The 13,776-nt window shown below is 38.6% G+C and overlaps 1 protein-coding gene and 1 pseudogene across 2 annotated transcripts in view; both read left to right on the top strand.

Moving 5' to 3' along the window:
• Positions 1–13,776, top strand: part of SYN2 (synapsin II) — a 210,843-nt gene that overhangs the window by 78,763 nt on the left and 118,304 nt on the right. The gene's annotated exons all lie outside the window — the stretch shown is intronic.
• On the top strand, positions 4,126–5,678 carry LOC108544136 (actin, cytoplasmic 2-like; annotated as a pseudogene).

The following is a 13,776-nucleotide window of genomic DNA, read 5'->3' as shown; positions in this document are numbered from 1 at the left end:
TGAGGCATTGGGAGGTGACTGGTAATGGGTACATGGTTTCTGTTTTGGGTAACAAAAATATTCTAGAATTAGATAGTGGTAAATATACTAAACCCTACTGAATTGCACACTTAAAAAGGATGAACGATATGGTATGTGAATGATATCCCTGTAGAGATTTAAAAAACTAAGGAAATCTGGATAAAGTATGCACTTTAGTTAATAATAATGAATCAATATTGGCTCATTAATTATAAGAAATATACCGTACCTATGTAAGATGATGGTATGGAAAGCTAGGTTTGGGGATTGTGGGAACTCTGGGCTATCTTTATAGTTTTTCTGTAAATCTAAAACCATTCTGAAAAATAAAATTTAATTCAAAAAAACAAAAGCAGCTGTTTCAGTGTCAGAAGTGAAAACAGAATCCTACTTATGAAAACAGAAGGATAATTGGAGCCAGTTGTTTTAGAAAAAAGACTCGGGGTCAGTGGGGGGGAATCTTATTGAACTGTAAGGCAAGAATTGAATATATTCACCAAAACTCTTGGCGGCATTGGTAGAAAATCTGGCTGACTCTTATGCAAACTGAATATTTGCATGGCTACTAAGTTTTTCAGCCCAAATGATTCACCTTCTCTACCCTTACATTTATGTACTTGTATCAGAGTATTTATCATGTAGGTTGTGAAAATAAATACGCTGGAGTCCCCACATTACAGAAGGTGGCATGGTACTCACATTCAGAACAGAGGGCAGTTCTGTTCAAGAACCTCTTTACAACTGTATTAGTCCATTCTCACACTGCTATAAAGAACTACCCCAGACTGAGTGATAAAGGAAAGAGGTTTAATTGACACAATTTCACATGGCTGGGGAGGCCTCAGGAAACTTACAATCATGGCAGAAGTGTATCGCTTCTTGGCCTTTTGACTAAGATGAAGTGTAGAATCATGGCAAAAGTGAAAGCAAACATGTCCTTCTTCACATGGTGGCAGGAGAGAGTGAGTTCCGAGCAAGGAGGGCAAAGCCCCTTGTAAAAACCATCAGATCTCATGAGAACTCACTCACTCTCACAGGAACAGCATGGGGTAACTGCCCCATGATGCAACTACCTTTCACTGGGTCCCTCCCACGACATGTGGGGATTGTGGGAACTACAATTCAAGATGAGATTGGGTTGGGGATACAGCCAAACTGTATCAAAAAGATTTGTTAAATTATATTTCAAATCTCCCTAGCGGAGAAAAGACAAATGCAGATTCTAGCATGGGAAAAGAAACAGAATGAGTCATGTCAAGGTTTTAATCCAAGTCATTCAGTGATTTAAAAAAAAAGAAAGAAAAAAAGGGATGTTTTTTCCCTTATTGTTTCAACTCTATATGAGAGGTAAACTTTTCCTTTCATTGTAAAATTATTTTCATTTTCATCCTTCAAGGCCAAGTCTTCTATGAAACTTCACTTTCTCCCTGATCCATACTATATTCCTTTGTTGAACTCCTCTAATTAATATGCATGGCATCACAACATCAATTCATGAATAAGAGACTGTTAGAATGTTTATTAATTGGCCGGGTGTGGTGGCTCACGCCATGTACAGTTTCTCCTTCTCTACTAAATCATTTTCATCTGCATATTACAAGCTCCAGACTCCCTTACCTTAACCAGAAAAAAAAGGAAAGAAAGGGAAAGCTTCCTTGACACTTTCTGAACTTTCCTAGTTCATTTCCTAGAAATATTTCTCAAATTCTGTCTGTCTGTCTTCGGATCCTCACCTTTCAAGCATTCTATAAATTTTTAAAATTAAAATTTGAACTCAGGCCAGGCATGGTGGGCTCATGCCTGTAATGGCAGCACTTTGGAAGGCTGAGGTGATAGGACCACTTGCACCTAGGAATTTGATACCAGCATGGCCAATGTGGCAAAACCCTGTCTCTACAAAAAGAAAAATTAGGCAGGTGTGGTGGCGTATGCCTATAGTCCCAGCTACTTGGGAGGCTGAGGTGGGAGGATCACCTGATCAGTGGGAGGTAAAGGATGCAGTGAGCTGTGGTTATGCCACTGCACTCCAGTCTTGGTGACAGAGTGAGACCTAGTCTCGAATGAATGAGTGAATCAATAAATAAAAATTTGAACTTAAATGTAATAAGTGTATTTGATATGTATCTACCACTTGATATCGCTCTCTTTTTATAGAAACATTTAAAGCTCAACCTTTCATGTCTGAAAATATCTTTATACTATCCTAGTACTTAATTGATAGTTTGCTGGCTTTAGAATTTTAGGTTGGAAGTCATTTTTCCTTAGAATGTTGAAGGCATTGCTCAGTTATCTTCCGGCTTCCAATATTGCTCCTGGGAAGTTTGCAGCCACTTTGATTCCTAATCTTTTGGATGTTGATCTGTTCCCACTTTCTTCCCTGAAAGCATTTGGAATTTTCTCTTTGGCTTGCTTTTCTGAAATTTATGATGGTAAATCTTGGTGAGAATCTATTTTCATTTGTTTTGCTTGACTCTCTGGAGCCCTTTCAGTCTGGGTAACAAGCCCTTCAATTCTGAGATATTTTCTTGAATTCCTTCATTGTTGATTTCCAATCCATGTTTTTCTGTGCTCTCTTTCTAGAACTATTATTTGGATGTTGACCTTCTGAGTTGATCAGCAGTTTTAAATTTTTTTCTCTTCTGTTTTTCATTTCTGAGTTTTTTTCTGTATTTTTAGGAAGATTTCCTTGACTTTTTTTCCAACCTTCCTAATGAGTTTTTTTTTCCTGTGATACTATTTTCTCTCTTTAAAAATCTTTCCAGCTTAAAGTGTGCAATCCAGTGGTTTTTAGTACATCCACAGGGTTGTGCAACTACCACACATCACTGTCAATTTTAGAACATTTTCATTACCCAGAAATAAAGCTCTGTACCCATTGATAGTCACACCCCTATTTCTCCACACCTCAGCCTTAGGTCACCACTAATCTGCTTTCTGCCTCTACAGAGTTGCCTATTCTGAACACTTCATTTAAATGGAGTCATATAATATATGGTCTCCTGTCACTGGCTTTTTTCACTTAGCAAAATGTTTTCAAGGTCCATCCATGTTGTAGCATGTATCAGTACTTCATTCCATTTTATTGCTGACTGACATTCCATCGTGTCTATACTACATTTTGTTTATTCATCAGTTGGTGGACATTTGGGTTATTTCCAGTTTTTGACCACATGAATAACACTGCCATGAACATTTGTGTACAAATTGTGTGACCAGTTTTTTTTTTTTTTTTTTTTTTTTTTTTTTTGAGACAGAGTCTTGCCCTGTTGCCCAGGCTGGAGTGCAGTGGTGCGATCTCAGCTCACTGCAACTTCCGCCTCCCAGGTTCAAGCTATTCTCCTGCCTCAGCCTCCTGAGCAGCTGGGATTACAAGGCACACGCCACCACTACACGTGGCTAATTTTTGTATTTTTAGTAGAGATGGGGTTTCACCATGTTGGTCAGGCTGGTCTCAAACTCCTGACCTCGTGATCTGCCCGCCTCGGCCTCCCAAAGTGCTGGGATTACAGTTGTGAGCCACCACGCCCAGCCGTGGATACATGTATTTTAAACTCCTTTGGGCATACCTAAGGAGTGAAATTGCTGGCTGCTATGATAACTCTGTTTAATGTTTTGAGGAACTGCCAAACTTTTTCCAAGTGTACCCATTTTACATTTCCACCAGCAGTTTGTGAGGGTTCTGATTTCTCCACATCCTCATCAACATTTATTATTGTCCATCTTTTTAATTATATGTATCCTACTGGGTGTAGGTAGGATTTGGTACCTCGGTTTTATTTATTTGTTTTGTTTTGGGTTGTTTTGTTTTGTTTTGTTTTGTTTTTGAGACAGAGTCTTTTTCTGTCTCCCAGGATGGAGTGTAGTGGCATGATCATAGCTCAGTGCAGCCTCAGTCTCCCAGACTCAATCAATCCTCCCACTTCAGCCTCCTGAGTAGCTGGGACCACAGCACACACCACCATGCCTAGCTAATTTTTAGTAGAGACGAGGTCTCTCAATGTTGCCCAGGTTGGTCTCGAATTCCTCAAGCTCAAGCAATCTTCCCGCCTTGGCCTCCCAAAGTGCTGAGATGATGGGCATAAGCTGCTCTGCCTGCCTGGTACCCCAGTTTTGATATGCATTTTCCTGATGGTTAATGACGTTTAGTATCATGTAATTGCCGCCGCCAGCCCATGCACTGTGTCCCCCCACCGTGCTGCCACCCTGCTCCTCCGCCTGTCACAATGGAAGAAGAGATTGCCACTCTGGTCATTGACAGTGTCTCTGGCATATGCAAAGCTGGATTTGCTGGGGATGACCCCCCCCCCCAAGCTGTATTCCCTTCCATCCTCAGACACCCCTGGCACCAGGGCATGATGGTGGGCATGGGCCAGAAGGACTCCTATGTGGGTGATGAGGCCCAAAGCAGGCGCGGCATCCTGACCCCGAAGGTTGGGACTCTGACCCCATCAAGCACGGCATCATCATCAACTGGGATGATATGAAGATTTGGCACCACACCTTCTTTTTTTTTTTTTTTTTTTTTTTTATTATACTTTAAGTTCTAGGGTACATGTGCATAACGTGCAGGTTTGTTACATATGTATACTTATGCCATGTTGGTGTGCTGCACCCATCAACTCGTCAGCACCCATCAATTCATCATTTATATCATGTATAACTCCCCAATGCAATCCCTCCCTCCTCCCCTCTCCCCATGATAGGCCCCAGTGTGTGATGTTCCCCTTCCCGAGTCCAAGTGATCTCATTGTTCAGTTCCCACCTATGAGTGAGAACATGCGGTTGGCACCACACCTTCTATAGCAAGCTGCGTGTGGCCCCGGAGGAGCACCTGGTGCTGCTGACGGAGGCCCTTGTGAACCCCAAGGCCAACAGAGAGAAGATGACCCAGATCGTGTTTGAGAACTTCAACACCCTATCCATGTACGTGGCCATCCAGGCCGTGCTGTCTCTCTATGCCTCTGGGAGCACCACTTGCATTGTTATGGACCCTGGAGATGGGGTCACCCACACGATGCCCATCTGCGAGGGCTGTACCCCTCCCCCACGTCATCCTACATCTGGATCTGGCTGGTGGGGACCTGACTGACTACCTCATGAAGATCCTTACCGAGCGCAGCTACAGCTTCACCACCATGGCTGAGTGGGAGATTGTGGGTGACATCAAGGAGAAGCTGTGCTATGTCACCCTGGACTTTGAACAGGAGATGGCCACCGCTGCATCCTCCTCCTCCCTGGAGAAGAGCTAGGAGCTGCACAACGGCCTGGTCATCACCATCAGCAACGAGTGGTCCTGGTGTCTAAGAGGCACTGTTACAGCCTTCCTTCCTAGGCATGGAATCTTGCAGCATCCATGAGACCACCTTCAACTCCATCATGAAGTGTGATGTGGACATCTGCAAATACCTACATGCCAACAAGGTGCTGCCCGGTGCCACCACCATGTACCCAGGCATCACCAACAGGATGCAGAAGGTGATCACTGCCCTGGCACCCAGCACCATGAAGATCAAGATCATTGCATCCCCAGAGCGCAAGTACTCTGTGTGCATCCGCAGCTCCATCCTGACCTCACTGTCCACCTTCCAGCAGATGTGGATTAGCAAGCAGGAGTACAATGAGTTGGTCCTTCCATCGTCCACCGCATATGCTTCTAAATGGACTGCAAACAGATGCATAACATTTGCTGCATGGGTTAATTCAGAAGCATAAATTTGCCCCTGCCAAATGCATACACTTCATGCTAGCCTCACGAAACTGGAATAAGCCTTCAAAAAGAAATTGTCCTTGAAGCTTGTACCTGATATCAGCACTTGATTGTAGAGCTTGTTGCTGATTTTGACCTTGTATTCAAGTTAACTGTTCCCCCTTGGTGTCTGTAGAATACCTATCCATATCTTTGATTTCACCCCTTATTACATGTGGCTTGGTTACTTTGTGGCTGATGTAAGAACGTGCTTGTGGAAGACAAGTCTGTGGCTTGGTGAGTCTACGTGGCCAGCAGTCTCCGATCTGTGCAGGGTATTAATGTGTCAGGGCTGAGTGTTCTGGGATTTCTCTAGAGGCTGGCAAGGGCTCCTGAGCAAGTGGTTTCTGTCCTGCCAGTCTGTCAGGGTTGGAAAAGTCCAAGCCACAGGACCCAGTTTCCTTTCTTAGCTGATATTTTCCTGCCAGAACACCGTGGGCTGTTAACTTGCCTTGAGTTGGAAGCAGTTTGTATTTTCACCTGTAAATGTATTAATCCTTTTAATTTATGTAAGGTTTTTTTGTATGCAATTCTCAATTCTTGAAAGAGATGACAACAAATTTTGGTTTTCTACTGTTACATGAGAATATTAGGCCCCAGCAACATGTCATTGTGTAAGGAAAATAAAAGCGCTGCCGTAAAAAAAAAAAAAAAAAAATCTTTTATGTGATTTTGGCTATTTGTATATGTTCTTTGCAGAAATATCTATTCAAATCTTTTGACTATTTTAGAATTGGGTTGTCTTTTTATTATTGAAATATATATAAGAGTACTTTGTATATTCTGGATACCAAACCCTTATCAGATATATGATTAGCAAATATTTTCTCCTGTTCTATGAGTTGAATTTTTACTCTATTGATAGTATCTTTTGAAACACAAGAAATTTTGTTAAAGTCCAAATGTGTTTATTTTTTCCTTTGTTGGTTGTGGTTTTGAGGTCATATCTGTTATGTAGTCTGAGGTCACAAAGATTTATGGCTATATTTTCCTTTAATAATTTTATAGATTTAGCTCTTACATTTAGGCCCTTCATCCATTTTGAGTTAATTTCTGTGTGTAGTATGAAATAGTGGGCTAAATTCATTATTTTGGATATGGATATATGGTTGTCCAAGCACCATTTGTTGAAAATATTCTTTTTTCTCCATTGACTTGTTTTGGTACCCTCATCAAAAGTCAATTGACCATAAATGTGAAGGTTTATTTCTGGGTTTCTCCTATTTATGTTTTTAGCTTCCAAGAGCTCTTTGTTTTTCTTCAATTGCTCCCTTATTCGTCATGTTTTTCTATCATGGGTCATTATCTTTGTGAAGATATTAATAATGGCTTTTAAAGCTTTCATTTCTCTGCATAGTCTCTATTTCTCCAGGTTACCTTTTTCCCTGTTCATGATTGTGATCTCTGTGTTTTATTCCATAGTGTCTATTAAAATATGTATTATTCTCAATTGTCTGTTCAAGTTTAAAGACAGAGCACTAAAGGCTAATTGAAAGCTCTCTGTGTTTAAGTAGAGTTTACCAGCTGTGGGCCTCACTGTCAGATGATCTAGTAGACCTTATCAATATGGCAATATCTAAATTGTTTTTCTTAAGCAACTTAGAAAGCTCTCTATTACTCTTCATGGAAGGGTATAATCATGGCTCCCAGCATTCTGCAGTTTCAGTGTGGAGTGGACTGGGGTTTTTCAACTGTTAGAAAGTAAGTTTTCCCTTAGTTCTACATGTTTTCAGTAAAGCATCTGCATCTTCAAAAGTGTCTAGGGGTCCCTAGGCCAAAAACCCTGCTTTTTAACTTCTTCAGAGAATAAATTATGGTTTCCTGGATGGATGAAGGGGCGCCAAGGTGATGAGTCACCCAGTGAAGTACAACAGTGGATATGACATAGAGGCCTAAGTGCTTCTTAAAAATCAGCTCACCTGTATGTATAACACCATTTCCAGAGACTTTTGGAGGTTCCATGGTATAAACCAGGCTGCTTTTTCCCACTGCTGGCTTAGAACTCAGCTTTCTCAAATCTGCAGTCAGTTACCACTCCCTCCATTCTCCAATATCCATAATTTTGTTGCTGCAATTTCTTCTTCCATTCTCTTCATCCTTGTGGATTTATGACTAAAAAGAAAACCAAAATAAAGCAACCCTTTACATTTATTGTAGCTGGATTTCTGGAGGTAAAAGTTAACTATTTGTGTTCATTCTGTCATCTTTAACCAAAAGACAGAATATTAAACAATATTTTTGCTATTGGTTTGTGATTTATGTTATATGTGCATTGGAGCCAAGGATAAAATCTTTGAAATTTGTTGAGGCTTGCTTTATAAGCCTTGGATTGATTGATTTTTATAAATGTTTCATATGTGCTTAAGAAGAATGTACTGTATAATTGTTGGTATCTAAATCATTTGTTGGATCAAACTTGCTAATTATTATATAACTATTCATATACTTGGTAATTTTCTTATTCTTAATCTATCAATTATCTAGAGAAGTTTGTTAAAATCTACCACTTCAATTGTAGACTTGTCAGTTTCTCCTTGTAAATCTGTCAACTTTTGCTTATATTATATATTTAGAAGCTATGAATTAGAGCCATACATGTTACAGAGTAGTTCTATCTTCTTGGTAGATTACTCCTATTAATCATATATAATAGGCCTCTTTATTTCTCTATCAATGCTTTTTGCCATTAGTTCTGTTTTATCTATCATATAGTTTTGTTTAATTTTAGCCTGGTATATCTTTTTCTATCCCTTTACTTTCAGCCTTTCTATGTTTATCTATTTTATGTGTATCTCTTGCAAAATAGCCTATAAATGAATTTTTAGAGTCAATCTGACAATATTTGTCTTAACTTGAAATTTTACATTTATTATAATTACTGATATGTTAGATTTATTTCTGTTGTTTGTATAATGCTCACTACTGTGTTTTACTATTTATCATTTTCTTTTCTTTCCTGCCTTCTACCAGATTACAAGCCCTCCCACTCTTTTTTTAGTCCATTAATTTGGAAGTTATATATTCTGTTTGTATTATGTTAGTGAATACTCTTAAAATTTTAAAGTTGCAGTTGACTTAAAGTCCAAATTCAGTCAAATTCTTTATTCTTCTCCAGAACAACTCCACAGTCTTGTTCTGATTATGTGTTCTTATTGTCCAGTTTTTATACTTGTTTTTATATTCAAATTTGTTCTTTTTTGTTGTTCTGTGGCTTGGATTTATACAGGAGTCTTAATTCTGCCTTATGCAGACTCTTCCTCCTCCCTATATTTAGTTGATTGGACCAGGGGTAGACACTGGATCTAAGTCAGGCTAACCCCTGGAAACCTGAAACTGGACCCAAGAGGCACTAGTTGGACCTAGCGAGAAGCCAGAGATGAGAGAGAGGGAAAATTTGATTCCTGATGACTTTGCAGTTTCTGATTCCAGTTTCTCAAGAGGTGCAGCTTTGGAGTTCTCTGACATATTCCTGTATCCTTGCAATAAATTCTCCTTTTTTGTTAAAGTAATTTATAGTGGGTTTCTTTCTTGTTATCAAAGGAACTTGAAAATGCCATTCTCCTTCCTAGAATTACTAATTTTAAATTAATTGTATCATTGCACATCTGTTTAGTACTTCATAGCTTACTGAATATGTACTGTCATTAATTATATTCATCACAACAATGTGAATATTAATGGTTTTTCAACTAGATAAATGAGGAAACTGAGGCCCAGACTCATAAAATGATTGGCCCAAGTTCTTAAAGATGTGGTTGATCAGCTTATATGAAAACCCAGGTGTTATTTTTAGCCCAATGGCTTCCTATGCGTCATTGCATTCTAAATTAGCCTAAGGTTGTCACAAAGGTTGTTTTCATAACATAGAGCTTCATCTTCTCCAAAGAAATAGAATTGAGATTATAGGGAAAATCTTTTATATTAAATGTTTAGATAATATAATGAGAAATCTGTTATTCTATTTGGAGGAAAATTACTTTGGGTACAATTTATATGATATCAGTTACTATGATATATGGTTTTTAATAATCAACACAGGTGGAGGCTTATAATAAAAGGGTGCCTTGTTATTATAGTAGAAGAATGAAATAACCTGCAGTCCACATTTATCTGTGAATGCTACTCAATTTTCTTTCTTCGTAGCCTTGCAGTTTTCTTTAAATTAGAAAATTAAATCTTCAGGGTCATTATTTTAAAAGATATTCTATTCTTCCTCTTCCCTGATAACAAATTCCTTATATATTAAGAATTACTGGAGCAATATTTTATCCTGTATATGGCCAGTGATTTAAAGGATGCTTTCCATTTCTGAAATTGCATTAGGAGTACATAAATGCTTTTTAAAAATTATTTATTCAGTAAAGCAAGTATGATACCTATTTGCAACACTAGGCCACATGTGAGATTTTTAAAACAATGAGTTAGTCACTGTCTTTAAAGAGCATATAGCTGATAATATTACCAGCCAATATTCTTTGAATGCTTACTATTCGCCAGTCATTGTTGTAAACATTTTAGATCATATGTTAATTCACTTAATCTTCACAACAATCTTGTGAGGTATATACTATTATTATCACCATTTTATAGATAAGAGTATTGAAGTACCTTTACAGAGAAGGTAGAGTAACAAGCTCAAGTCACATAGCTAGTAAGTTGTAAAGCCGGGACTAGAATATATGCCTGACTCGCTGCAAAGTTCATGCTTTTTCTTCTTATGCCATGCTGCCTTTAGAGTTGGGGAAAACAGTCTAGTGGGGAGGCTAATGAAATAAACCAGTGTGAGGCGGTAAGTTCCTGGAGTAAGGGCAGTCATATTACCACATTTCTTGAATTTTCTCAGTAGTGATTTCAGATACTCTGCTTATCTCTATGAGCCATGAAAATGTTAGGCAAAATCTTGTGTTTTAGTACATAGAGTAATTGCTTTTTGAACCTAGAAGTAATTATATTTCTTTTCTCAGACTGTGTGTACAAATTTTTGATTACACTAACATGATCACCATGGGAAGTGAGAATGGAGAAAAAAAGATTTCAAGGGAATCATACTAATAATACATATTCACCTTTTTATCAGTCATTACTAGGTAACATGATCACCGTGGGAAGTGAGAATGGAGAAAAAAATGATTTCAAGGGAATCATACTAATAATACATACCTTTTTATCAGTCATTACTAGGTGTTAGACACTATGCTAAGTGTTTTACCTGTTTTAATTTAACCTCACAACAATTCTGTTAGGTAAGTATTATTACTAACCAAAGCTAAGAAAGGTTAAGTAAGTTGTCCAATCTCACATGGCTCATTAGTGATAGAACTGTGTTTTGAACACAGGTCTATCCCATTACAGAGCTATTTGAAACTGCTTCTGGAAACAAATTTGATGTCACTCGAATAGCCCGTGTTGCTCGGATTACAACATGTCAAATGCCTCTGTAGTGACAGATGGTTTGGATAACAAGATTGATTAAAGTTAACTTTGACCTGAGAAATTGTGTGGTTTTAGATGGAAGAAGAGGTGTTGAAGGAAGACTGAGCCAGCTGCTGACCAATGGGATAGAATTTGAGAGGGGGAAGTGTTGGAAGTGTAGTTACAGTTTCCTCCCTGATTATTTCCTTATTAACTTTACTACTCAGTGCAAGTTTGCAACAGGGCAATCTTGCTTTAGTATCTCCTCTGTGATCTAGTCTCCATACCTAGTTAGGTTAATATGTAAAGTTAAGCATTGAGCTTGATATCAGTGACCCAATTAAGATGGTTTCACTCCCAAGAAAATTCATATAAGAATAACTCTAAGCATGGCCATAGATTTTAATCAAACCTTGCATAGAATTTTTTTCTTTTTTTAAAACATTATTTTTCTTTGAAGTTCCAGGGCACATGTGCAGGATGTACAGGTTTGTTACATAGGTAAATGTGTGCCATGCTAGTTTGCCGCACCTATCAACCCATTCCGTAGGTGTTAAGCCCAGCATGCATTAGCTGTTTTTCCTAAAGCTCTCCCTCCCCCACCCCAACCCCTGGCAGGCCCCAGTGTGTTGTTCCCCTCCCTGTGTCCATATGTTCTCATTGTTCAGCTTCTACTTACAAGTGAGAATATGCGGTGTTTGGTTTTCTGTTCCTGTGTTAGTTTGCTGAGGATAATGGCTTCCAGCTCCATCCATGTCCCTGGAAAGGGCATGATTTCATTCCTTTCTATGATGGCATAGTATTCCATGGTATATATGTACCACATTTTCTTTATCTGGTCTGTCATTGAGGGGCATTTGGGTTGATCCCATGTCTTTGCTATTGTGAATAGTGCTGCAGTGAACATATATGTGCATGTATCTTTGTAATAGAATGATCTATATTCCTTTGGGTATATACCCAGTAATGGGATTGCTGAGTCAAATGGTATTTCTGGTTCTAGGTCTTTGTGGAATTGCCACACCATCTTCTACAATGGTTGAACTAATTTACATTCTCACCAACAGTGTAAAAGTGTTTTTATTTCTCTGCAACCTTGCCAGCATCTGTTGTTTCTTGTCTTTTTAATAATCGCCATTCTGACTGGTGTGAGATGGTATCTCATTGTGGTTGTGATTTGCATTTCTCTAATGATCAGTGATGTTGAGATTTTTTTCATATGTTTGCTGGCTGTATGAATGTCTTCTTTTGAGAAGTGTCTGTTCATGTCTTTTGCCCACTTTTTAATGGGGTTGTTTTTTTTTCTTGTAAATTTGTTTAAACTCGTTGTAGATTCTGGATATTAGACCTTTGTCAGATGGATAGATTACAAAAATTTTCTCCCACTCTGTAGGTTGGCTGTTCACAGGGATCATAGTTTCTTTTGCTGTGCAGAAGCTCTTTAGTTTAATTATATCCCATTTGTCAATTTTTACTTTTGTTGCAGTTGCTTTCATCATGACATCTTTGCCTGTGCCTATGTCCTAAATGATATTGCCTACATTTTCTTCTAGGGTTTTTATAGTTTTGGATTTTACATTTAACTATTTAGTCCATCTTGAGTTAATTTTTGTATAAGGTTTAAGGAAGGGGTCCAGTTCAATTTTCTGCATATGGCTAGCCAGTTCTCCCAGCACCATTTATTAAATAGGGAATCCTTTCCCCATTGCTTGTTTTTGTCAGGTTTGTTGAAGATCAGGTGGTTATAGTTGTGCAGTCTTATTTCTGAGTTCTCTATTCTGTTCCATTGGCGTATGTGTCTGTTTTTGTGCCATTACCATATGTTTTGGTTACTGTAGCCTTTTAATGTAGTTTGAAGTCCAATAGTGTGATGCCTCCAACTTTGTTCTTTTTGCTTAGGATCGTCTTGGCTATACAAGCTCTTCTTTGGTTTCATATGAATTTTAAAATAGTTTCTTCTAATTCTGTGAAGAATGTCAATGGTAGTTTAATGGGAATAGCATTGAATCTATAAATTACTTTGGGGAGTATGGCTATTTTCACCATATTGATTCTTCCTGTCCGTGAACATGGAATGTTTTTCCATTTGTTTGTGTCCTCTCTGATTTCCTTGAGCAGTGGTTTGTAGTTCTTCTTGAAGAGGTCCTTCACTTGCCCTGTTAGCTGTATTCCTAGGTATTTTATTCTTTTTAGCAATTGCGAATGGGAGTTTATTCATGATTTGGCTCTCTGCTTGCCTGTTGTTGGTGTATAGGAAAGCTTGAGACTTTTGCACATTTATTTTGTATCCTGAGACCTTGCTGAAGTTGGTTATCAGCTTAAGAAGCTTTTGGGCTGAGACAATGGGGTTTTCAAGATATAGGATCATGTCATCCGTAAACAAAGACAATTTGACTTCCTCTCTTCCTATTTGAATATCCTTTTTCTCTTTCTCTCGCCTGACTGCCCTGGCCAGAACTTTCAGTATTATGTTGAATAGGAGTGGTGAGAGAGGTCATCCTTGTCTTGTGCTGGTTTTCAAGGGGAATGCTTGCAGCTTTTGCCCATTCAGTATGATACCGACTGTGGGTTTGTCATAAACCGCTCTTATTATTTTG

This window comes from Rhinopithecus bieti, unplaced genomic scaffold (genome assembly GCF_001698545.2).
Source record: "Rhinopithecus bieti isolate Rb0 unplaced genomic scaffold, ASM169854v2 scaffold_26308, whole genome shotgun sequence".
In the NCBI taxonomy this organism is placed as follows: domain Eukaryota; kingdom Metazoa; phylum Chordata; class Mammalia; order Primates; family Cercopithecidae; genus Rhinopithecus; species Rhinopithecus bieti.
This window is presented reverse-complemented; position numbering and strand designations above follow the sequence as displayed.